The sequence below is a fragment of the Pithys albifrons genome, chromosome 9 (assembly GCF_047495875.1).
Source record: "Pithys albifrons albifrons isolate INPA30051 chromosome 9, PitAlb_v1, whole genome shotgun sequence".
In the NCBI taxonomy this organism is placed as follows: domain Eukaryota; kingdom Metazoa; phylum Chordata; class Aves; order Passeriformes; family Thamnophilidae; genus Pithys; species Pithys albifrons.
The window spans coordinates 31947284-31974232 of record NC_092466.1 but is presented as its reverse complement, the minus strand read 5'-3'; the positions used below and the strand labels follow the sequence as shown (position 1 = coordinate 31974232).

At 42.3% G+C, this 26949-nt stretch overlaps 1 protein-coding gene across 3 annotated transcripts in view; it reads left to right on the top strand.

Moving 5' to 3' along the window:
- The window catches only part of JMJD1C (jumonji domain containing 1C), a 157330-nt gene that overhangs the window by 569 nt on the left and 129812 nt on the right, over positions 1-26949 (top strand). The gene's annotated exons all lie outside the window — the stretch shown is intronic.

Here is a 26949-nt window from a genome sequence, read left to right as displayed (position 1 = left end):
AGGAATGTGCGTGGAGCCTGGCGAAGGAGCCAGGATATGCTCTGTTGTGCTCAGACACACTCTCGCTGTAGGGGGGAAACACGGCCAGGATTTCCTTGGGTTGGCGTTCTGAATGCATAATCTGGAAAATGGAGTTTTTATTGTGCTCCCCGGACTTGATCGTTATTTTGTTCGTGAATTCCGCAGTCACAGGAGTGCTGTGTTACTGGTGTGGTTGTCTCCTTCCATGTTTTTATGTTATTTAGTGCCTCTGAAAGCACATTTAAAAATACCATGACTATGTAAATGGGCATTACGTAGGCTGAAAAAAGGAATCACCGGACTGCGCTGGGCAATCCATATTGCTGCTGGCAAGGGGGCGGCGTTCACAGCCCGACACGGATCAGGGTGGAATGTTGCCTTTTTTACAAACTCATCAAGCAGACAATTGCCTGGGTTTGGGGATTATCGATTTAAGCAATCGATAAAGTTCGAGAAGTGCGAATCACAAAATTAAGAATTCCTGTTTTCATTCGTCCCATGCTTTAAGCTTTGTTTTAGAAACAGAGTGTGGCCCTTGAGATGCTACTTTTTTACTATTACTCAGGGTTGGTAGGGTTTTTTGGTAGGTCTTTTTTTGGTTTGGTTGGGTGGGGTTTTTTTGGTAGGTTGTTTGGGATTTTTCCCCCATTCTCCAGCTACAATTCATTCTGTTCATGCCCTTCTTTGTGGAATGGCTTGTATGTTCAACCTTTGGCTATATATGAGAATCGTCTAGAATGCTTTATTTTTAGAACCTATTTTGGATGTTGTACTTGCATGGTAGTATTCTCTAGAATCTGTATACAATTATGGAAACACTGACTAAGGTTTAAGGAGGTATTTACTAACATTTACAAGTCAGAGCCATAATTTGTAAACTCTGAGGGCAGAGCTGACATGAAGAGAGAGGGTGCTCAAACCATAACAGTGCTAAACTGAGGCATTCAGGGGCTGTGTGTTACATTAAATGGGTGATGTGCGCTGCCGATTGTAAGAACTTGCTCCTCTTCCTAACTTTGGTATCTGAGTGTATTCCTCTTCAGAGGCTCGTTCATTATAATTTTTGGTAATTTAAGGAAGAACTGTCATGTCACAGCTGGTTTCTGAGGCAGGATGGCTAAGGGTATCGTTCCTTGTGGTAGTGGAGCACCCTTTGGATAGACCCAAACTACCTGAAGCAGGATGGATGACTCTCCAGCTGCTCTCCAGCCTGGGTGCAGTGCGGTGCTAACGTGGCCATGTTCCTGCTGGTATTCAGGCTGGCTACACAGCACTGCAGTGTGCTATGTAGATGTGCTCCTAGTCATCCAGGAGCGCTGGAAGCCTGCAAAGGTTTTGGAAATACTATCTCGGTTTAACCAGTCCCAGACTAGTACTTAAGTACTAGAACATCATTGCCCCCCCTTAAGGTGCAGTATTTGGCTTTCATGTTACCTGTGCTCTGTCCCCAAGGCACAAACAAGTATAAATCACAAAGGGAGTGGGTAGAAGAAAAAAGGATAAGGTTTCTTTTAGCAACAGGTAGTTTCTGTGGGTTAGGCTCTCTTTTTACCTTGTAATTAACATGAACTTCTTGGTGGTTTATATTTGCTACAATGAGTATCCTCTCCCCTGCCCCCAGTGAAGGACAAGGACTTTTTTCTGTTAGTCTTGTTCCACAAGTGCTATCCTAGCTGGACTAAGTGCTGCTCTTATCCTTCCAAGGCTTTTGTTTTGAGGTGGCCGTCCCTGTGAGCAGCTCCAGACCCTTCTGCTCCCCGTCACTGCACTGAAAGGGTAATTCTTGTTGACAGTTTCATTGCTGCCCACGGGGTGCAACATAAAAATGTTGAAATGGACTTTTTGTCAATTTTGTGTCTTTCTGGTCCCTGTGAGTGGGATGGATGTTGGAGAAATACAGAAGCTGCCCTGAACCACAGGCCAGCAGGAGGGCAGCAGTCCGCATTTTCAGTAAGATTTGCAACTGCTGGAACTTAGTTACCTTTTAATCTGGGCTTTGAAAGGAAGTGTCATTTACATTGGCATTGTATCCTTTCTTTTTTAATAAGTGTGAACTCCCCAGTCAACTTCAACCAGTTTAAGAACAGGGAGAGAGGTTTGAGAAATACTACCTTGCCTTGGTCTGTGAAAGGTGACATCTGAGAGCCCCTTTCCTAAAAAAAACATAATGGCAAGGAGGTCATGGAGGTGCAGAGGGTCTCCAGCTGGCCAGCCAGGGTACCCCCACCTTCAACCCAGCTGCCTCTCAGCACCATTTAGGGATGGGCAGGTGATGCAGCTGATGGGATGTGATGGTGGGTTTAAGGGCACGACAAAGAGCTGAGCGTTAACAAAGGTGTGGGAACAAGCCTGAGTGTGAGTATGGGAATATATGGGGAGTTTTATGGGGTGAAGGTGCTCGAGGAGACATGGGCAAGCTTAGAGGGAACTGATGTAGTTAACGTTAAGTGACCACAGGAACCCGACCTTCATTAGTTCTGCTGTAAACAGCTACTCCTTAAATCAGCGGCTCCAGGCCTGAAGGAGGGGACTGGCTGCTCTCAGCCTGTGAGCCGGGAAATCAAGAGTCCAGTTTTCAATTGCTGCTAAATTTGTTTCATGATTGTATTTTCACAGCTAAATTAATGATTATTTCCGTAGCTGAAATTATTGTCCTGGTAAGAAAAGGTAGAAAAGAACTAAATTATCTAGATAGATCTGTCCTACTCCATGCAAGTATGTTTAATGACTCTTTCGTTAGACTTTACACAAAGTTTATTAAATGACTTACACTTTCCATGATTGCAGTGTAGCTGATATGTAGAGTCTCTTTTTTTACTCCCAAAATGTATTTATTTATTTACAAAGAAAGAGAACAATATCCAAGTGTCTTTTCTGATGCAGTTTTATAGAAATTTTGCCTTCCTCAGCTTTCCTAATAATTTACAGCTAGTGGGGAATATGGTGGGAACAACTGGCAGTGTTTGGGAGTGCTGTTGGTCTCCTGGAAGATGAATACTCTTGCCATTCCATGCAGATCCTTTGTGCCAGGATTTGCCTCTCTCTTAGTCATCCTGTGATGTTTACAGGTGTTGTAAACACCTGCTATACAGGTAAAATGTGTGCAATGTATAAAATTTAATCCAGGAGTTTTCTTGCTGATTTTCGTGGTCTGAGTCGTAACTTCATGGTTAGACCTCTTGATTCTTTTTTCTTGGACATTGCTGTTGCATGCAAAGCATTTATTTAAAAATAATAAAAAGGACAAATGTTTTATGTACTTATGCTTTCATGTGTATATTTGTGTGTATGTTTCACTAGTTGTTGAGAGACTTCAGAACTGTTTTTCAGCTCAACAGCTGGTGTTATTAGAGGAAGCTGGGAACTCTGTTTTTCCTTACTGCTGAGTGCCTGGAAAAGCCTGTGTGCTGCTCTGATTGCAGTGATAACTCTGGGCAAATAAAGAAATGGCCAGAGGAAAGAGCTGGAGTCAGTGCCATAGGATCGCCCTGGTCTTTACTGTCCCATAAGAATTGCTGTGTGGGCCACAGGCTGCAAACTCTCCAATCACTCCTGACAAGATTGACATGGTGATGGCAGAGGTGTTTTTCCATATTGTGCTTTAAAAATATTATTTAGGGGTATAATTGTTAAAATCTCAGAATCATAGAATGGATTGTGTTGGAAAAGACCTCTGAGATCATCAAGTCCAACCCTTGGTCCAACTCCAGTCCCTTTACCAGATCATGGCACTCAGTGCCACGGCCAATCTCAGTTTAAAATGTCCCAGGTCAGAGAATCCACCCCCTCTCTGGGCAGCCCATTCCAATGCCTGAGCGCTCTCTCTGGAAAGAATTTTTTTCTGATCTCCACCTTAAATTTTCCCTGGCAGAGCTTGAGCCCCATGCCCCCTTGTCCTATTGCTGAGTGCCTCAAATTACTGAAGTTTTCCCTCAGAATTCTGGAGCTTTTCATGATCCTGCAGGTGTGCATTGAATGTAGGGATGTATTCAGTTGTGTATTTCCACCCCATGAAAGAGAAAATAGAAATAAGCTTTTAAACATGCAATGTGCAACTCTCAGTAAAAAAGTTGTGGTGATTTGGAAGTTCATGTTCACTGATGAATGGATTTTGCTGCCATGATGTCCATGGACTGGAAGAATAAATCAAGAACTGGATTGGTAGCCTTTAATGTCTCATGGTAGGCAGATGTAACATTTAGTAATTGTGCATAGGGAAACACATTGTGGCAATAAATCACAATATTAGATGTTATTCATAAAAATGTAAATATTATTGATAGTTTGAAGCAGCTGACTTTTATTTAGGTACAGCAGTGGAAACAATGCATTGATGCTGTTACTTGCATTTTTTTAATATCTTTAGTAATTTACAAACAGGGAATTGTTAAAAATTCACTATGTCTGGTAAAACCATTTGAAGAGAATAGCAACAGGTTTTGTGTGTCTGTTTTAATGGAATTTGCCTTAACAGTAAAATGGAAGTTCACAAAATGCAATGGAAACTTATCGTTACTGTTACAGTTATATGTAAATAATTTCAAAACATTTCTGAAAGTAAAATATTTTAGACAAGTCCTCTGTATGCTCATAGTTTCTCACTAAAAGATGAAGTTAAATTTGCCCTCTTTTTATGACCTGTAGTTGTTTTACTCTTCCTTCCTCTGCATTCCCAGACTTTCTGATCAGGGTCTGGCTTTGTCATAGGGCACAGAGTGACACTTCTGCAGTTCAAATGTGGTTTCTGCTGTATGCTGATTTTCAGGGCAGTGTGTTGCATGTTGTCCTCTCTTTTCCTTACCCCAAGGTAATATATAAGGACAAACCAAATGTATTAATTTTTGAACACATTTGAGCTAATCTGTTTAAAAATTAATTTTTTTTCCTTATTTTAGAAGTACATGCTCTGTGGCTTTGACTTGTTAACTTGGAAATAAACTGGGAGATGGAGAAAATAGTGAAATTATTGTAGAAAGTAAACAGATAAATGTGCTTTAAACTGGCTGTGCACAGCTTGGTGGTGGTTACTGAAATTTGAAAATGCTGCACGTGCCTGTACCAGCATCTGGGCTAGAGATGAAGAGAAGTTGCTGGTGAGGAGCCTGTCAAGTTATTTGCTCCAGCTATTGGGGATGATCCTAAAAACATGCCAGAGTTTATCCCATCCCTGCTGCCTCTGAGTGAAGGAATGTTGTTGTGGGACGTGTTTTGGGTTGTGTTTTGAAGCTGGTTTGAAAGGAGTGGGAGAAGCTCAAAACACAACGGGGATTCAGACAATTTCCAGTTGTCTCTGCTGTTCTGTATCAGTGTTGATGCCAATAGGAGTCCCGTAGGTTTGGTGCATGTCAGCTGGGCAACCTTTTCTTGGCTCAGCAGTAAAGAAAACTTCCTGTTTCCTTTCTGTGCTTCCAGCTTGTCATCCTGTGCCTGTGAATGTCGCCTCATCTGTCTTCCACTTAGTTCAGTCAGTGTTCAGGAAGGAGTCTCTCTCACAACAAGATCAAACACAGGAGTGTTGCTGTGAAATTGGCTGCAAGGATTCAGTGCTTTGTGCTCTGCCTTTGCCCCCTCTTTGCTTCTGTGCTAAGAGAATCCTGAATATGATGTAGGTCAAGAAGTAAAGATACTTGCACTGATGGATTTTGAGTAAAGTTTATTTGAACATCAAGACAGCAAAGTGTATTCAGGTGTCCCAAGCTAGGGATTAATCAGTTAATTAATTGGCTCCATAGTTGCAAAGTAAGCAAAACTGAACAAAATATGGGACAAGGAAGGTTTGAACCTATACTTAAATCTTCCAAGAGGCTGTAAGAGAGACATATGAGATTTTCTTAATCAAAAAAGCATCCACTTTTGCCTTTTATATGCAGTGCATGCAAATAATGTGTTATTCCACCTTTGCTTTACCTCAATATTTAATTTTTCCACAACTTTGTGTCAATCTTTGAAGCAGTCTCAAAAAGACATGGCATAGCCACCCCAAAGAGTTGCAAAGAATGAGTGACCATTTTATAAGAGGCTGTGCTTCCTGTGCACATACCAGGAGCTCTGAACCTGCTTGAGAACAGCAGAACTATTATTTAATGTCAAATTGAGGGAATTTTAAAAGTGGTACTTCTAAAATCTGACCAAAAATCAGCTCAGCCTTCTCCTAATCCTGCCATCAGTGAGTTGTAGAGATGCTTAGTTCCTCAAGGATCCTGAATCTCTGCTGGGACCAGGCTTGACTTTCCATTTCAGTTGGATTTGGTAAAGTGCTGCTGCTTTTACTGGGAAAAAGTAGGTACAGATCATGGAGGAAGTTTCACCTGAGGTTGGCAGGGAGGGGTTTGGCTCGGGGGAGATGCCCCCGTGCTGTGCTGTCCTTGCCCACTCAGTGCTTTGGGCATCTGCACTTGGTGGGCAGATACTTGTTGGGGTAATGATAGAAATGTGTGATCTGCTGTTGTTAGTTTAGAAAATTTTGGTAAAAGAGCACCAGGAAATAGGAGTGAAGTTAAGCTGACTTGAGTTTGTCATTAATCTGTAGTTTTTCTTGCACCTAATTCTTCCTACAACGTAACCCAAAGACATCTGTTTTTCAGCCTTGGTCTTCAGAGGACTGAACCTGTGCGACCACGACACGGTGTGAGCAGTTTGTAAAGGAGGGCTGATGAGTTTGGGCTGTGGACCCTGGTGAGATGTAAGAAGAAAGGAGTTCGCAGTGGTCTGGCTGCCAACATTTCAGCCAAAGTACAGAAGCTGATGTAGCTGAAGTCTGAAAGGAACAGGGTGCTGTGTTCTTACCAGCTGTTGTTGTGTTGTTCCTGCTGGGATGTCTCCCCTGCTGGGAGGGCACTGATGCCTGCCCTGCTTGTCCCCAGCTTCTTCCTGGAAACTGGTGGAGAATTCCAAGCTGCACTGATTCTATGTTGCTTCATTATATTGATTCCTCCAGAAAATCCCCATTGTTAGTTGATGTCACTCCTGTGAACTGCTGACTTTCATGTTGTAAGGCAGAATGAGAGCAGGGGAACCAGAGGAGCCTCAGGGATTTTGCTGTGTTTTGCTTTCTAGTAATCTGCTTAAAAGTACCATTATTTTGCTTGAAGCAGCTGTTGCCACTCTTTGGAATTAAGTGTAATGGAGCAACTTGATCTGCTCCTGAGGAAGTTGCCTCCATGTACATAGAGCAGCTGGCTCTGAGCTAACTCATGTACCCTGTTCAGAGCTTCATGGGCACAAAAGGTCCAGGGTGAGTGTTCAAGTTTGCAGCTTGACCCTCCAGTGGCAACGTTTTTAGAAGTTCTGGAGACTGTGGTTCCACAGACATTTCTCTTGGTGGCACTGCTGGCTTAATTTTTTTTTAACCCTGGGCCGTTTCCTGATCCATTCACCATCTGGCACTTCAGGCAGTTGTACTGAGGCTCAGGAGGTGGTGTGGGATCAATCTGAGACAAATGGCTGAGGGCAGGAGCGGCTTAAACTGCCACCATTTCCAGGAGAAACGTCTGGACCATGACCTGAACGAAGTAGTTGGAAAGTGCCTTAAATCCCTTCGAGGCTGCAGTCACTGTAACTATAAACGTGTTCACCTGTAATGCAGTGGGTTTGTGCTGCCGTTGAATTAATGATATTTATGCACTTGGTATGAGTAATTTCTTCTTGCAGTTGAATGAGGGAATACATGTCCAGAATAGCCCATAACATGACCATTTGATGTCAGGTGATGCTGTACTTACTTGCAAAAGGAAATATTGGAAGAACAGATGTGAAATCAAATGCTTTGAGGGAAACTTGAGCATCTGTATGTTAAAAAGACTCAGTAAAGTATTGCATGTGCTACTTCTCTTTGAGTGCTCTGAGCAGCACCACAGCTGATGGAGATGTTGAAGTGATTGAAGTTGAGCTTCACTGCAGGTGATGCTGATTTATTATTTGGGTTGGCTCACCACAGTTTTACTTTTTTGCTAAAGGAATAGGGCTCTTCAATCAAATGATGTTTCAAAAATCTGAATTATGATTGCTCTGTGAAAGAGAGCAGCTGGTGAGTCATTTTCAGGTGGCCTAAGTCAAATCTCTTCAGTGCTGCAGGTCTGGTGAGGAGGGACTGGAAAGCTGTATTTTGGAGGAGTGTTGGCAACGATGGGTAATTTTGAAACATTCCTCCAGTTTATTTCCGGATTTTTTGCTCTTCTTGGCTTCTCTCCTCTCCTGAAACACAGAATGTAAATTGACTACCTTTCACAAACAAACGAAACAACCCAAAAGCCAAAGTCAAGCAGACAAAGAAACTTGTTGGGGTAATAATAGAAATATGTGATCTGCTGTTGTTAGTTTAGAAGATCTTGGTGAAAAAGCACCAGGAAATAGGAGTAAAGTTAAGACTTCACTGGAGTGAAGTTAAGCTGACTTGAGTTTGTCATTAATCTGTAGTTATTCTTGCTACAACATAACCTAAATACATCTGTTTTTCAGCCGTGGTCTTCATCAAAGGCAGGACCAAACCTGTGTGACCAAGACACAGTGTGAGCAGTTTGTGAAGGAGGGCTGATGAGTTTGGGCTGTGGACCCTGGTGAGATACAAAAAGAAAGGAGCTCACAGTGGTCTGGCTGCCAACATTTCAGCCAAAGTACAGAAGGTGAAGTAGCTGAAGTCTGAAAGGAACAGGGTGCTGTGTTCTTATGAGCAGTTGTTGTGATGCTTGTCTGTCATATCTCCACAATTCTGGGGCATTTCTGCACTTCCTCAGTGAGTGTTTTGTTACGGGGATTTGGAGCTCAGGGACTTCATCCAGCAGAGATCTTTGGGTTTTGTAGCCCTTCCTGGATTTTTCCTACATGAATGAGTAGGAAATCTTTTTGAATCTCTGTGAACTCTTGAACATCCCGTGACAAAGAAGGGTCAGGCTTTAACTGTGCTTCATACTCAGAGTTGCCTTTTGTTGTTTCAGACAGGCTTTGGTCTCTGCCTGGTGAGTGAGGTGCAAGTCCACAGTCACCTCTTGTTTGCCACTCATGATTTCTTTGGCTCTGCTACTCCATACTCTTCTCTGGAGCTTATAAATGTGGTAATTTTCCTTTGCTGTTTCTTAACCCAAGAGACAGGAGGTGTCTGTTGTGTCTGACAGTCCCTGTTTGAACTGGATTATTCCACAGAGTGTGCAGCTCACTGCATATCTTAAATGGCCATCTGCACCAAGATGTGTATCTTCACATTGTTTCCTTTCTGCAGGTTGTTCTGAACAGATTTAACTTAATACTATCAAATTTTATTTTTTTTCAGGAAATAAAGTAACATTGTGAGTAAGTTTGAAATAGTAAAAATTTATTTCTCCCCTGGAGTATATAACTGATTTTTTTTCCAGTCATAGTAACAAAATTGTCTGTTGCAAGTGCATTTATATTTGGTATAATCATGTTGGTCAAACCTTGGTGGTGATCTGTTTAATAACAGTTAAGCAGTGAGCAAACCTTAAAAAAATAAAGGAATGGGTGTGTGAAGGTGGTAACTAAATATTTCTGGTTTGCTACCTGTTAATCCAGGTGTGCTGTCCTAAATACACCTGATCCTCCTGTAGACTGTCATATTTTAATATTTGTATATAGGTCAGAATGTGGTATGGGAATATTTTTAGATAATATCATGACCTCTTCTCAATTTAATAGGTGGTGTTTCCCTATAATGTGGTAGTTATCTCCTTATGCATCACCTTTTAAAAGAGATGAGAAATTTTGACTAATATAAAGAAATTTCAATTTATTTTTATAAATAGAAAATGTTTCAAGTGGGTTGTTACTTTGCAGCATATTTTTTCCTGTAGAAATTGTACTCTAAATTAACCTGTGTCTTCTGTTACTTGTAGCTTTTTACAAAATTTCTATTTAGTCTATCAGGCCTAAGACTGTATAAATGAAAAACTTTGTTTCAAAAAGTATTAATTTATTAACTTTATAATTTCATCAGGTGGTTTATTTTGAAACTAAATGTAGTACCCTAATAAAGGATGGCTAATATTTTTATATTTTAAACTTAAATATTTGGCTTTCTGTAGGCAATAACATGGCTTGCTGACAGTACTGAGCTTTTTGAGTGCTGTGATAGTGTCTTTCCCAGGCAATGTGAGATGTTTGTGTACACCTTGGCATATTTTTCCCTCTGTCAGTTTTTGGATACTGAATAGATTTTTTGTTATCTGATGTTAACTCTTTTTTTAATTTTAGCTCAGATATATTTGAGCATGGCTCATGTTTCAGTAGCATGGCAAAGCTGCTCACTGACTTGTATTCTCTTTGTCACATTTGAAACTACGTTTGCCTGTGTTACTCTTCTGCTAAAATAATGGCAGAACTTCATAGGGCTCTTCAGTTGGTACGGAATTCCTCCATTAAGAGGTGTCTGCAGAGGGTTCTTGGGTGTGTTGGCTGAGGAAAAAGCACAACATTCAGTACCCACTCAGGTTTTTTCCTAGGATGTGTTATAGTAGCTCTTCCAAGTACACAGATCTTGTGAGTTCAGGAATGTTTACTGGTATATTTGAGAGAGTTTAGTACTTCAGTGGGAATAAACAAACAGTTCTATGTGTGTTTTTCCTTCCTTTCTTACAGAAGTCTGGTTTTGGTCTTGGCCTGTGCTTTAAGAATTGTGTCTTCAGTTAAGAGGAGCACAATGTAAGGACATGCAGAATGGCCCCTGGGAATATTGGGAGTGAGCTGGATAGTATTTGCAGCAGGAAAGAATGGAAAAGAACTTTTTGTCTCCCTGAAAATCTTTTGGTCAGTTCTTGATCTTTCTTTAGTCAGTGCTTCTTATGAAAAGACTGGGCAGGCACATACAGAAACTAGAGGGTATCAATCAGCCGAGGAGGCAAGGAAAGAAGAGAGGACCATGGGGGGTTTGAATGTAGAAAGCCATGGATAGTTTGGTGTAAGTTGGCAAAAGGAGGGCCCTCCTGCCTGCACAAACCCATCATCCCTTCCTGTGGGGCCTCTGGCTCCTTTGGGTCCATTCGCTTACACAAGGAGATAGTAAGAAATGTGTAAACTTAGGAAGTCTAAATGTTCAAGTTCAGTACCTGTATTGACAGTTTTACTCAGAAAAACGAAATTTGAAAAAAGGGTTGATTATTTGCAGTCAGAGCACAGAGCTGAGGCTGGTATTGCTGTTTAATTAATCACAGCCTGGGCCATGTGCAGTTCTTGCTCCTGAGGCTGTCAGTGTGGCATTTTTCAGGTTAGTTGTAGAACTGAACTTTTTTTTTTGTGTCTCTTCTTAATTGCTTTGTTTCCTTCTCTTCCCAGGAGTTAGTGTATTTACTTGTCAGATCTTCACTATAAAGGACTCACTGGTAGCACAGCAGGCATGTTCTGCTCCTCCCTGGGACTGAGTGAGTAGGATGGAGAGCCTGAGCTCAAGCCCTGCTTAATTGCAAGGTGTGTGGGGTGGGTAAGTGTAGGCTGGCAGTGTAAGTTCTGTGGAGAACAACAGTACAGTTCTGGGAGCTGGAAAGCTGGATCTTAGAAACTTCATCCCTCATACATCCTGTGGTGGGGGGAGATGGTGCCTGATAACTGTGGGAGGTTTGCAACACCTGTGGGTCACAGGGCAGTGTTTGAGTGTCTGTGTTGATGGACTCACCTGGTCTCTGAGTTTGTGCTGCTTGGTTGGCTGCCCTTGCAGCTGATTGTTGACTGAGGCTGCTGTTGAATTCTCTTAGTTATGAGAGCTCAAACAGGCAGGTAGCCTTGAAGGGGATTAGTTTATCAGATGTTTAGTAAAGGGCAAACTCTTTCTGCAGCTTTATCCACCCTCACGCTATTCAAGTCTCTCCACAGTGTGAACTTATTGCCTGAACCACTGAGGGTGCAGAATTAACCTTTTCTTTCAGTGTGGAGGAATTGGTGGTTTTTTTCCATTCAGACCTTAGAAGATGGTGATGTCTAACTTAAATATGTGAGTGTGATACTGAGAGCTACCTTTAATTAATACCAGGTGCTTTCTTCTCTCCATCAGTATTGGCTGCACCCATATAACTACCCTTCTATAACTCCCTGAAGGGAAGTTCAGGCCAGGTGGGGATTGGTCTCTTCTCCCAGGCACTCAGCAATAGGACAAGGGGGCACAGACTCAAGCTCTGCCAGGGGAAATTGAAGTTGGAGAGCAGAAAAAAATTCTTTCCAGAAGGAATAATCAGGCATTGGAATGGGCTGCCCAGAGAGGGGGTGGATTCCCCATCCCTGGAGGTTTTTAACCTGAGATTGGCCGTGGCACTGAGTGCCATGTTCTGGTAAACGGACTGGAGTTGGACCAAGGGTTGGACTTGATGATCTTTGAGGTCTTTTCCAACCCAATACCTTCTGTGATTCTATGATTAACATAATTTAAAATGGAAAGTACTTACTTGGATATTCTAATGAAAGATTTTACTAACAATCTGGAAGAAAATAAAGTCCTGTTTTAGCAGTCATGCCAGATGGGGTAACAGTTTGAAGGCTGTGACGTTGGTTCCAACTTGCAGTGGTTTAGAACTTAAAATATTTGTGCATTATGGGAAATGCACACCTGGGCAAAAGAATGCAATAGAAATTTTGCTACAGGTTGTAATGTATAGAAGTAAATTGCAAAGAAATCTTTAAACATTTTCATATAGCACCTAATATCATGGTCATTCCTACTAAAAAAGCATCGTTGAGGTGCTTTGAACTGATTGCTGTAAAATAATATCCCCATGCACCTTGCTGCATTTTCTGCTTTTGTTCAACCTTCTGATTTTAGAAATATCAAACCACAAAGGTAGCCAGCATGAGAAAATCTGCCATGGTAAGTGCTCTGCAGGTAGAAGTTGTTTTACTGTCATGTAAGTATAAATAGCAGAAGATGAGACAGTTCTTTCTGGATGCACGGGTCAAAATTATTGACACTGCTTTTAATCTTCTCTCATCCTGTGCAAAGCACTCAATCTGGTGTTTACCAGGTATTGTTTAGCATTTCCTGTTCCCTGCCTATGCCACTGATGAACTATATTTTAATTTCTCTTCATTGCATCCTTCTGTGGTCAGAGTGTTTCGGGGCTCTTATAATCATCTTATCCTGGCCTCACAGTTGGAGGAGTTCCAGTAAATCTCCCTTCCCTCAGGAAATAAGATATAATTAGCTAACTAATAATTTCAATGTTTCATGTGAAGATCAAACCTACTGAGACTGTTGATTTCTCACTGAAAAAAAGGACATAAAGGCTGCTTCTGGTAGTAGCATTAGATGGTTACAAAGTCCAGTGGTTCACACACAGAATCACAGACTATTCTGAGTTGGAAGGGACCCACAAGGATCATCGAGTCCAACCCTTAAGTCAGTGGCCCATACAGGGGATTGAACCCATGAGCTTGGCATTATTACAACCAAGTCTTAACCAACTGAGCTAATCTCAGGTTCTTTGGTTCTGTAGGTATTAAATTGATTTAGTAGTGGTGTGTTTGTGCTGAAGATGACCTGAAGGATTGTGGGGCAGTTAACTTCGAGAAATGGACTTGTGTGAATGTGATTTGGTTTGTCTGAAGGCAAGGCTGAGATGTTCTGGGGTAAATAGACTATGAATTGCATGATAAAATTGTGCCAGGTCCCAGCTCTGGAATTGCTGAGATTACAGTTTGTGTCCATGTGACTGTTTTGTTGTAGGACCCTCTTTGACCAGGGCCTCAGTGTGGCAGGTACTGTGCAGACACAGAGCTGAACTTGTCACTGCTCCAGAGTCTTAGAAATCTGAAAGGACAAGCAGCTGAAAGGAGGTTACAATGATCTGGTGTTTGTGTGCAGCAGCCAAACCTTTGGGAAATCTGGTGGCAGAGAGGTGGGAGAGGTGTCTGAGGTGTGGCTCTGCTGGTGTTTCTTGGTTTTGTCTGTCAGACATGAAGGAAAGACAGGGATAAAACTCAAAGGTGGCAGGCTGAAGTGGATTTTTAAGTTTTTTTCTTTCTTTCTTGCTCTCTTTTTAAGTAGCCAGTGACAGGTGTTAACTATGGATCAGAAGTAGGGCTTGGCATTTTGTAGCTGTCTGAAGACTTTAAAACCAAAATCCCAGACATGAATAGAGAAAGGAGGTAAAATGATGTAGAAAAGACAGCCATTGTCACTGTGGTGCAGCTGAACAATTACTGTGAGCAGCATTGTGAGAGGCTGTGTGTGAGCAGAGTCCTGTGAAGTTCAAAGGCAGAAATGATGTAATAACTGAGGTAAGAACTTAAATATAGGTCTGAGGGAATGGACCTTGGAGGAGTTGATAGGAACAAATAGTATTGGGATGAACACTGAAAGTTCTGTCTGAAGCACATCATGCTGGAGAGTGCAAACTGTAGGTTAGTGTAATTTAGTGAGTTCGATGGGTTTGTGACCCTGCCTAGAGGGCTGTGCTAAGCAGTCTGATTCAACTCCTGTTGTAAGTACATTCTGGATTTTTTCCCCCCAACACAGAAAATGCATTTTTCATTTCCATCACACATCTTGTTTCTGTGCTATGAACTCAGGAAATGATTTTTGAAATGGGTTAGACAGTGACTTTTGAACTGTGTGCAGATAATTTGTGGTCCAGGGAACCAAGTGGTAAGTGGAACCAGGAATTTCTACTGAAAGTCTAAGGGAGTATTGATCTCAAAGTTTGAATGCTACCAATAGGTTTTTAATCCTAAGGGGTTTGGAATCGCACCTTTTCCTCGTGGTTTAGTGGGCCCACTGTCATTGACATCTTGATGACAAGGTTGGTTGTAACTCGAGTTTCCAGCAGGCTTTTTCATACAGCACTTGATGCTACTTGTGTCTTGTTATAGGTGTGGCAAAGACCCCTTGGGTTTCACTTTATTGTGGAGGTTTGAATACTTGGGAATGACAGAGTTGAGTAATAATCAAATAACCTGGTTTACCTAAACGTGTAATAGTTGAGATCCTTTTTCTGTGAGGAACTGCCTGATTTGTCAAGATGTCAAATTGGTCACAAGCCAAGCTAATCACTTGTGTGGGTTGCATCAAGAAAGACAGAAGAAGTGCTCCATATGTTCTGATTTGTATTCATTCAGTTTTGCCTAACAAAATTTTAAGTGTTAAGTAGGGTTTGTGACACCTCCTTGTTTTAACATCTCCAACCTGTGAAAGTGGTAAAACATGGTGAAATCTGAACCGTGCTGCCATTAAATGCCCTCAGGATTGAGTTCTTAATCCTCCACAAGAGAAAAACCTCACGGAGCTGGGAGGGGAAGCAGCATCGGTGTGCTTGCAATCCTCTGAGGGTTTATGCCTCTTGAATTGGGAGGGAATAATCATCCTAATTTGATAGATTTGCAGCTACTATGAATATTTTATATTGACCAAGTTATTGGAACAGTTAACTGTGTGAACATGTTGGTTTAGTTTAATGGGAAAGAGGAGGTGGAGGTGTCTAGGGAAAATAGGCAGGAACAGAAAGAATTTTGTGTCTTGGCAAAGAATTTGAGTGCTGTTAAGCCCGGTGACTCTGTCATCCCTTGTGGGTTTATCCCCTTTGCTTTTTTTGGCTTCTTTGTTTTTAATTAAGCCTACAGTACTGCTGTTGTAAAAGAAGATTTTTTTTTTTGTCCACATTTTCAGCTCCCACTCACAAGTGTGGGTTGTAATAATTCAAGGATTCGGACTGAGTCCTGAAAATGGGTGTGACTGATAAAATCAAGATAGCCTTAACTATCCACCAGAAGATGTTAAAATAGGCATTCTCTAGACTTGTTTATCATTCATTGTGCTTAAATAAAGGAAACCAGTTTGGTTACAGGTTCCAAGAAAGATCATCTGAAGAACCAGCCAGTAAACAAGGCAGACCCAGGTGATGAGCAGCACTTGTGATGGTTATCAGGGCTTTGTTAAGGGGCACAGTCAAGGGAATTGCATGTATAGTAAATTCTGTTCCAGCATCTGGGTCCCTGGAGGTGGATTTGCTGAACTCTGAGAGCAAAAGTTACTTCTGTAACTAAACCCAGAGTCTACTTTTCTTCAGTTCCCTGCTCAGGGAATTGTTTAAGTTTTTGTGCTTTATCCTGCTGTGATGGGAGGGGAGTCCACCTTCGTTAGGCTGAGCCTTCGTGAACCTGCAGCTTTTGTGTCCTCTATGGTATGTGATATATAGTGGGCTGGCTGTTAAATGGGCAACTGAGAAGGCAGGTAATCTAGATTGAATAAAGGTGTTAAGGAAAATGGGAGCCCTTGAGGTGGGCATTGTTGTGTGACTGTTAGAGTGTAGGCAAACCAAGTTTCCAAAGTAGAGAAACCATTATTTATAAATGTTTTGGTGTATATGGTGGGTCAGAACTAGACACACTTGTCAGCATCTGAGTCTTTGAAATGGAAGCAGTGGGAATTGAGGGGATGGGAAGAGGGAGTGAAAGAAATGCTAAAATAGCTTTATTTTTCAGGGAGGGAAAAAAAAGTAGTTTGTTTGGAACATGGAGAGAGGAGTAAAATTACTGGGTTTATGATACTGTACTGAGTTTATGTTTTTTGGTGTTCAGTCAAGCTTGTTGCTAGACTCGTTATTTTTCAGAATGCTTTGCAGGCTCCTCTTGTGGATCAGGGCAGAGAGAGCAGATTGTTATTTTCTGAGTGGATGTCCTGCTCTGGCAGCTGGAAATTTCTGTCCTTCGTGGACGTCTCTTTAATGAGCTCCACTGTTACTGCGGCTGCTTCCCTTCCACTGGGCACGGAGTGCCTTGAATGAGGAATGTTCCATTCTGCACAGTGCAGGTGCAAGATTCCAGGAGTTGGATGTCTGTGTGGCAGAACGTGGTTACTGTGGTGGCGTTAGATGTGCTGGCAGGTCACTGTCTGGGGCTGATGTGGCTGCTCAGCACTGGGACAGAAACCAGTTTGGTGTTTTGTGTGAGAGAACCCTCAAACCCGAAAATGTAAACTGATGTATGATCTTCTGTGCTAAATAACAACCTGTTTAGCCCCTGTCAGTTCTGCTCACAGTTTAACCAGTTGTGCACCGGCTGAGAATCCCGAGGAACTGGAGGTTGCACTTGTGGGTTCGCATGCTCAGATATCACTCGTATTTGTGTTCACACATCACTCTGTCCAACTTGTCTCTAATGTTTTCTTAGCTGCTCTTTGCCCACGTTTCTTCCAGGGGTAGTTTTGCTAATGTGGCACTCTGGGCTAATAAATCTGTTGCCAGTTAAGTACCAAAACTCTGGAGTTTACTTAGGCAAATGAAGTGCTGCACTGCAGATGCACGGCAGCTGCAGAGCCCGTCTAATTGGCACTTGCTGGTAGATCCTGTTCTGGTTTATTGATGAAACTCATCATAAAAAGGAAAGAAAATCTGGGTTTCTTACATGAGAAATGGCTGTTTATTTCTCAGTACAGTGTATAGCACAGTAAAATCCTGAGCCATATAGTGGTCAGGACTCTTGGCAATAAAAGTAATGCATTTAGATCATCTAGTAATAATCATCTCTTGAATAATTAAGGCCATGAAGCTTTGTTGTAGATTGTCTTGCTGGGTTTTCAAAATGCATTTATTGCAAGCATATTTTCCAGAAAAGGCTTTTAGGCTCGATTTGATGGTTCCGAGTAGTGAATCCATTGTCCTTTGTTAGTGATTAATCTTTGTTGATAGAATACCATTGTATTTGCTGTTGAGAGGGAAACAGGGTGAGTTTCAAGTCCTGTGATTCCCCTCTCACTGCTCTGCCAACTGATACCAAATCTCTGACGTTTTTGTAAATCTGCCTGAGCAGAAGCCTTGTGATTAACAACTTGGAAAGTCCGTGAGGTATTGGGATCCTCCGGGGCTGTCCAGAGCCTGGCTTTTAATACAAAAGAGATGTAGCTAAATTTTCCAGTGAATTACGTGGCACATTTTGTTAAAGCTTTTAGAAGGATCCAAAGCATCAATGACTGTTGCTGATGCTTGGCTTGGTTTTCAAAGACAACTGTGCTTAGGGTAACTGAGAACTAATGGAACAGATTTAGAAAGAAACTTCTTTTCTCAGTTCATCTGGCACTGCCTTCCCCAAACTGGAGCTCATAGGCGGGTGGGGCAGAACAACTTCATGAAAATTAAATGTACATGTTTGTTGAGACTTCCTGTTGCCCAGAGACTGTGTAATTAATTACTTGGGGATATCAATTTATTAGCATTCTGCTAATGAAAAGCTGTCTGGTGTGGCATTAGGGTTTTCCGAGGCAGTCTCAGCTCCTGGCGGCACAGACGGGGCAGCATCGCTGTCTTCTCAGCAGCTGAGCTGTTTGGGTCATGCAGATACACTTTGCCTTCATAAACAGTGAAGGAGAAGAGACTCACATACCAAAGAAGTCTCTGTCTGTCTATATAAAAGTGTATTTATCTGTCTACATAAAAAACTTGGGGGCTGCTGAATGTGCTGACATTTTTATGCTGATAAGAAATATTTGCTCATGGTTTTAAGCAGAGAACACAAATAAGAAAAAGTAAAAGTAAAAATAAGAAAGAAAATTCTGAAGGAGCTGTGACTTTCTCCTAGTAGCCTACTTACTATCTGCTGTTTTTCTGTGAACTGTATACTTGTGATGTTTGCAAGTAAATCATGTTTTTCTCCGTTAGTAATTTGATTATATGGCACTAAATGGATTTTCCTGCCTAATTTCAGTAACTTTTCAGCACTCTGCATCATCCTCCATTTTTTTAACATGTTCTTAAAAACATGAATATCTGGGATAGATGCAACGCTTGAGCTTTAGTCTCAAGAAATGTTGGATAAAATAACTTTATTTTCAGTTTCTGATATTCTCCAAATTTTCATTACAGGAGTGGGTATCATTGTCTCTTGCAGTGGCAAAAGTGCTATAAATCATTGATGTGTTTGGTCTCCTGTGTCTGTGAAAGTTGAGCTTTGGCTCCCGATGAGTTCCAAACTCGGTGGGAACGTTACCAGCGTGCTTGACTCCAAGTGTAGGGGGAAAAAATAGCTGTCCTATACACTTTGAAGTTGTCGGTTTTGCTTCTAGAAAAAGAAATTATAAGGAGCTATGCTGGTTTCTTAGGCCTGAGAAAGAAGGTTCTTTTGGTGTTGGGGTTTTTTGGGGGGTATGTGCGGTGTGAGGTTGTTTTTTTATGTATCTGTTCACATTTTTAGCAGAGTTTTTAGTTTTACTCCCAGAGGTTGTGAATTCTACATTCAAATTCCCAAATAAAACTAAATACTAGAAAGGCACAAGTTAACACTTAAACACGTGCAGTGGGTTTTCTTGATGTGGTTGGGACTCCGGATTTATTATCTTCCCTGTTCCACTTCTGTTTTAGGAATTGGACCACCCTCCGATCTGCAGTTTTTGCTGTAGAACTGTCCCACCTGGCTTTCCATCCTGACATTTCTTGGTGTGGCTCTGGATATTCTTATAATTGGTTCACTACATGTGCTTTATGTCAGTATTTTCAAAGTATTTCTTGCATGAGTTACTTTGAAACCATGTTGCAAATTTCTGAGTAATTTTTGAATTTAAGAACTTCACAAAAAAATCTTCTGTTAATGGTACTTCACCTTGTTATTTTTGGTGCAAATGGTTGCACGGGCAGCTTACTCTGCTGTGGGAGAGGCTTGACAGGCACGGTCCAGCTGTGATCAAATAGACCTTTTCTAAATTACATTACAAACCACAGGACCCACCTGGCTTGAGAAAGGAGAGCACGTAGCTGGTGCAGCCCTGGGTCTGGGCTCCTGTTTGCTCTGTGGGGCCTGTGAGTGGGGTGGCAGCAGGGGACAGGACACACCTCCAGTGCTGTGCACCAGCTGCAGGAAGGACAGGACATGGTGAGGGCAGTGGGGGAACTGCAGCTCTTCTTCCCACAGCATCCTCACATTGCATCAGCATTGGCATTTCCATCCCTGCTTGCCCTTTCTTTCCTCATCTCACAGCTCTGAGACACCTGGCATTGCCCATACTGCAGTCTGACAATGGCACCACTGTGATCCAGCCCTGCTCCCCTGTTTTTCTTTAGCTCTTTGTCATGCTGGAAAACAGCAGTGACTCTGTATTTCAGCAAGGAAGAGTGCACCTGAAAGGGCACGTCAATACTCTTTGAAATGTCTGTCCAGGGAACAGGAAGAAAGTGGGATTGGCTTAATTGATTTACTCAGATGTGAATAGAGGGTTCCACCTAAGCCACTAATATACTGAAAGTAAAAAAAAGGCCAAACCTGAAATCTCAGTCCAAAAAACAGACCAAACCACCCCATCCCCTCTTTTTGGCACTACTTTGTGGTAGAATTCTCTGCTGTGCCTTGCTTATTAATTATAGAATCATAGAATGGATTGGGTTGGAAAAGACCTCCCAGATCATCAAGTCCAACCCTTGGTCCAACTCCAGTCCCTTTACCAGATCATGGCACTCAGTGCCACGGCCAATCTCAGCTGAAAAACCTCCAGGGATGGGGAATCCACCCCCTCTCTGGGCAGCCCATTCCAGTGTCTGAGCACTCTCTCTGCAAAGAATTTTTTTCTGCTCTCCAACTTCAATTTCCCCTGGCAGAGCTTGAGCCCATCGTGCCCCCTTGTCCTATTGCTGAGTGCCTGGGCAGTGTATTTACATGACTTGGTTGATTTAATATGAAGAATATAGCTATTTTTTTTTAGTTCCCCAGAGAAACAGTGCCTGTCCTATCCCTGGAAGTGCCCAAGGTCAGGTTAGATGGGGCTTGGACCAACTTGGGATAGTGATGGATGACCCTGCCCATGGCAGGGGGTTGGAAAAAGATGACCTTTTAAGTCCCTTCCAACTCAAACCAATTATAGTATGAACTTCTTACTGATTGCCAGTTTTCTGAAGTGAGGTGCTACAAATTTGGAACTACTGTCTTGACATGAGAGATTGGCTCTCACAGGGCTCTTTCCAGAGGAAATGTAATCATTGCTTTTTCCTAGTGCAGGGACTTTGTTGGGTATGTATGAATGGCATTTCACCTCCTTGATGTTACTGCAGACTGGGATCTGCACTTCTGCTTTACTGAATATTGTCTGTAAATTGTTTGGCATAAAACATCCTGTTTCAGAAGGACCTACTTTTAAAATGAATGTATAACTAGAAATCTTTCTGAATTTTCAGACAGCTCTCATCATGAGTGCTGTATTGCTGGAAACATGTGCTGTGTGGTCTTCATATAAATGTATGAATTTCTCACTGAAAGGGAACTGTGGAGCTGTTACTGGTACACTGTAGTGTAATGGTCTCATGCAGTTGTGATTTAGTAAGCTGTACCAGATTTCAAGCTGTCTGCATTGCAGCCTTTTTGTTATTAATAGTTAATGATATTCTTCTCTGTCTGTAAGCAGATCCTTGCTTTCAGCCTTCCCTCCCCCTCAATCCTTGGGACCTTACGTTTTGTCCTCTGAACTGGGAGTGTGGGGATAGGTGGAGTTGCTTTCAGAGCTGCCAGGGCAGTTTTGGGGTTGGCCTGGGCAGATTTCATAGAATCATAGAATGGATTGGGTTGGAAAAGACCTCCCAGATCATCAAGTCCAACCCTTGGTCCAACTCCACTCCCTTTACCAGATCATGGCACTCAGTGCCACGGCCAATCTCAGTTGAAAAACCTCCAGGGATGGGGAATCCACCCCCTCTCTGGGCAGCCCATTCCAATACCTGAGCACTCTCTCTGCAAAGAATTTTTTTCTGCTCTCCAACTTCAATTTCCCCTGGCAGAGCTTGAGCCCATCGTGCCCCCTTGTCCTATTGCTGAGTGCCTGGGAGAGCAGTGCGAGCCGTCCCCTCTCAGACCTGTCGGGTTTGCCCTGGCTGTGGGTTATCCCCCCTCGCTGCTCCTCCTGCAGGGCAGTGCAGGGCGCTGGCTTAGCCTGCCGGTGACCCTGGATTATGTTCTTGTTCATGACATGTCTGCAGTGAGTGCAAGGTTCCAATTATATTTGCCTTCAGGCGCTTCTCAGGAGATGGTGGGGGGAGGAGAGGGCAGGAAGAAGAGAAATCATTTGTGTAACTTCAGAGAAGTCTGTGGAAAGACTGTTTCAGGGTAGAAATCTCAATTTCCAGTGTAATCTTTATCTCAGATTTGTAAATCACAAATATAAACAAATACAAAATTTGAGACAACCTCTTGGTTGGTTCTTTTTTGTTGTTATTTTTTTCTTCTCAAAAGGAAGTCTAGGAAAATAATCTGGTTTTGTTTTAAGGAGATGCTACATCCTTGAAAAAAAGGTAATTTTAATGTCTTGTAGTTGAGAAACAAGACAACAGCACTTTGAACTGGGGCAATGGTAAATGCTTTATTTTGCAACGTCTTTTTTGTTTGGTTTTTTTTTTCTTTTCTGATTGAATAAAATCACCAAAATTGCTTGTCCGATCCATTTTTTACCTCTGTGCTTGCCTGTTATCTCTTCAGTTTCAATTTACTTCAGCTTTGAAGGCCTGGGGACAAAAAGGCGTGAACTCTTGGAATAGCAATGAATGGGTGATACTGTCATGCCAAACGCATGACAACATGAACTATAATTGAGCCATCAGTAAGACTTTGGAAGTGACTATTCATAGCTTGTCCTCCAGACACATTAAAGAAAAGACCCTGTGTTTTCAGTTACAACAACAGTTCTACAAATTTAGTTTGTATTTTCGGTTAGAAGGTTTTCCTACTAATAAAAATGTCAAAAGCAACACGTGAAGAGAGGGCCTTTCCAAAACTTTGGAACCAGTTGATCATAACTTTCATGTTAATGTTCAGGTGACTGGTGTAGTTTCTTTGTTTGCATTTTGAAAAGTAATTCAAGTGGGAAAATGTGGGGTTTTCCCCCAAAATATTTTCATTCTCTTACATTTGAAGGCAGTGAAAAATTTAGTGGTAGCCACGGTGTGCATGGGTGGTTTGGCAAGTTTTCACCTACAGTACACATGAAGGACTGCATGGGGAGTCTTGCATGTCATTGTGCTGCTCACTTTAAACTGTTGGTGTGTTCTGCAGTGCTTGGTCAGAGAGTTGGAGCGCACTCATCGTGCCTGGTGTTGGGAAGGTTTGTTCCTGCCAACAGTAGCTGCAGCAAGTGGTGTTTCTTCATGTGGTTTTATGTGAACAAGTAGAAAGAAATGGCTGTCGGTGTGTGGCAGTGCTCTGGTTTGTGGGTTTCTGGGTAGAAGAGATCTGTGTCACTGGTGATCCCCAAGAAAGCAGCAAGATGTCTGCAAAACCTCATTGCCTCTCTATCTGAGAAATCATCAACAATCTATTAAGGTGTTCTAGGGAGGATACAGTGAACGTTGTCAGTGGTTCAGAACATGTGGGAGCCACTTAGATAAAAAATAGCAAGGTCTAGCCAGTTCCTCCACTGAGTTTTTACAGACTGTTCCTGTTGCTGAGCAGGACTTAATCTCTGTGTTAGGACACTTGGAGTTTAGAGGTGGATTTCTGAGCGAACATCACATAAGGTAAGGGGGCCTTCTGCAGTAAGATACCTCAAAGGGAATAGACATAGAATCATAGAATGGATTGGGTTGGAAAATACCTCAGAGATCATCAAGTCCAACCCTTGGCCCAACTCCAGTCCCTTTACCAGATCATGGCACTCAGTGCCACGTCCAATCTCAGCTGAAAAACCTCCAGGGATGGGGAATCCACCCCCTCTCTGGGCAGCCCATTCCAATGCCTGAGCACTCTCTCTGGAAAGAATTTTCTTCTGCTCTCCAACTTCAGTTTCCCTTGGCAGAGCTTGAGCCCATGCCCCCTTGTCCTATTGCTGAGTGCCTGGGAGAAGAGACTACCTGGCTAGAACTTCCCTTCAGGTAGTCACAGAAAGCCTGTTTAACTTGAACCCAAATGCATCTAACCTGTATGTCCATTCCAGCTTAGTGGAACAGAGGGGCCTTCAGAAGCTTCAAGATGTTCTGTAGAAAGGCTGTTATGACCAGTGATTTGGTGGGTTTGATGAGTGCCATTCATGATCATTTTTGTTGTAGTCAATGATTCTCTTTACTTGAAGAATCACAGACTATTCTGAGTTTGAAGGGACTCCACAAGGGTCATCGAGTCCATCTCTTAAGTCAATGACCCACATAGGGAATTGAACCCATGACTTTGGTGTTGTTATAGCCAAGTTGTAACCAACTGAGCTATCTTAGGGTCAAGAAGATATGACCATCCTTCCATATTATGAATTCTGTCCCAATGACAGAGGAAGACAAGTCCTCTTAATTGCAAGTTGCATCTTGTGCTGACTAAGATGAAGAGACCAGGATTCTCTCATGTGCTTTGATGTTGCAGACATCATTGTTACAGCCACCGTTTTAGCTGGAATTGCCAGCAAGAGAGTGCTCACTAGTTACTTGCAGTGCATTAACTTGACGTGCCCTAATCTAAACCACCTTCATTCAGCAGCAGGACATGCAGCTACTTTTTCACTTTGAGTACCTTTAATTGGTACCACAGTTCTCAGTACCTGCTGTTTCAAAGTGTGGCAAGGATGTGATCAGCTCCTCTGGCTTGGCCCCCACCCATAGCAGTGCTTTAGTTCTGTGTCAGGAGTGTGAGGCTCATGGTGTTTGCTGACTGGGGGGTTCGGACTTGAGGGAATGTGTGGCAGTAGGAAGTCTGGGAAAAATTATATTAATGCAGTTTGTATGTAAGAGGGGTGAGATGGAAAGAAGCTGCACTGAAGACAGGCTAATAAAAAAAAGGGAGGGAAAAGCTTGCTGATTTTGAGTTGCAGTGCTGGGCCTCAGTGCAGTAACTCTGTAGCTGTGACAACTTAGAATGAATCTTGCTTGAGATCTTTATTTTCCTTGATGCTCTTTTGGGAGAAGAGGATCTTTAAATGCCTCTTGTTTTTGCAGGTCTTAAACCAGATTTCTGCCTGTAGCTTCCAAAGCAGGTATTTTATGGTTCCCTCAGTTAACTGGTAATCCAAGACTCCATTCTTTTGTTCTCCACTATGGTCCCAAGTAAGAGGAACGATATCAGTGGAGTAAAATGGGTGGTTAATCAAACTTGTTTCTTATCCCTGTCCCGACAGAGGTCTCAATCTGCAGGTGGCTGCTGTGCTAGGTCTGTAACTTTAAACAGAGGACTCTGGAGAACTACTAAAAAGAGCCAAGAGTCTTTAAATTCTTTCAGAAATGCTGCACTTCTCTCCAGTGCAATAGACATCAACCCAAATGCCTTATTATACCTTTCAATCACTTGCTTAAAATAGAGTAATTTTATGATGAAAGATGATATTTCAAAGCCTGCCAGAGATCTGTGGGCCACATTATCTTCTGTTTCCACATCATCACACCATGCTAACCACATAAATTGGATACCTTCCAAGGGGGTTGAGTATCTTTACAGTACTCTCCAGTTCTCTCGAGCAGTCATGGCAATTAGAAATTAAAACAACAGTGCATAAGAAGTTTGATCTCATAGGCAGATGGATGACAACTATTTTTTTCTCTTGCCTGCCTCTCCTGCCTTATTTTCCAGTCAGGACTGTTTATTATTAAGCTGTACTATTAAAATTCTCTGGGGAAACATTCACTGATTCCTTTGTCAAACCAACAGGGAGCTCGATAGCAAACTTTGGCAGATAGTTCTGGGTAACAGTTAATTGCCAGAGCAATGTTGCAGTCTCTTGATGTAGCAGATACTGGTATAATTACAAAGATAGATTTCCAATTAGCAGTACTTTGGTATTCCTCAAGAGATACTCAGTGACACTGAATTAACTCTCCTTCAAACAAATTTTAACTTGATGCAAAACCAGGTGAAACTTTGGTATGGTTTAAAGGCTCAAGTGCTTTACTCATTGCAGGTCTGTGTGGTGAAGCAGCTCATGAAATTTTATGAGCTGTCTTTGGTAGCAAAGTCTGCAGGTGTAGTTATCCATTGACATGAAGATTCTTGAATCGTCCTTACTCAGAAAACAGGGTCATTTATGATTGGTTTTCCCTGGAGACCTGCAGGTCAGTGTTACAAGGCCACATCTGCCTGTCCGGGTCTGTAATCTACAGTGGTCTGGAGGTTCCAGAGAGTGGAAGATGCATATCAGGCCACATTGCAAATGCAAAGCTGTTTGTTGTGAAGTTTACCAGCCACCCACAACCACTGATAAATAGATGTCATTGCAAGCATGATACTGCTTTGCATTGGTTGCATTGGTGCATTAGCCTTTTGTAAAAAAGGTAGGTTTGTTTTCCAATGGCCAACAAAGTTAGAAGACATTTGTCTTGGAAATACATTCACTTTTTCATTGCCTGCCAGTCATTCAATCAGTGAGGGTGAACTTTCACATGAGCTTTCTTGAAAACAATCATCCAGTAGTAAACGTGAAGATCCTTCTGTCTGATTCTGTGTGGAAGATGGAGATGAGAAATGATTGGATAGATCAGTGTTACATGAACATGGAGGCTGGTACCTTGTCCAAAGCAATCCAGGTGTGGCAGTGGTTGGTTGGAAATGTAAAACATTTCATGGCTGTGGAGCGATTGACAGATTAGCTGATCTTTGTGGCAGAACCTCTGGTTCATAAAACAGTCAGTTCCAGGCCTGCTGCCCCTTAAATGAGTAAGTCCTTAAGTAGATCAGCTGATTCCACAGAGGCCCCGTGTTCTGGCAGGAGAAGAGCCCAGTGCTGGTTGTGGATCTTGGCCCAACTGTTGTGTTACTTCTCTTACAGGTCTGTTAAATGCCAAGGTAATCTCACTAGTTCTGGCACAGCCTCACTGGTTTGTTCATCAGACCTTGCACAGCAAGGTATCTGTAGTGACAGTGTTACTGTTTGACAGAGTGGCAGTCACGCTTAGGATTTCACAAATTGTCTCTTCAGCCCGGAGTGCCTGCACCTCGATTGTCAGGCTGAAGCAGAGTGATACAGTGGGATTTTTTGAAATGCTGTATTGATGTGAAGGAGGATCTGTTTGATTAATGCCTGGATTGTTTTGTTTCTTTTGGTTGTAGAAAGAGTGTTTTCTGGCACACACC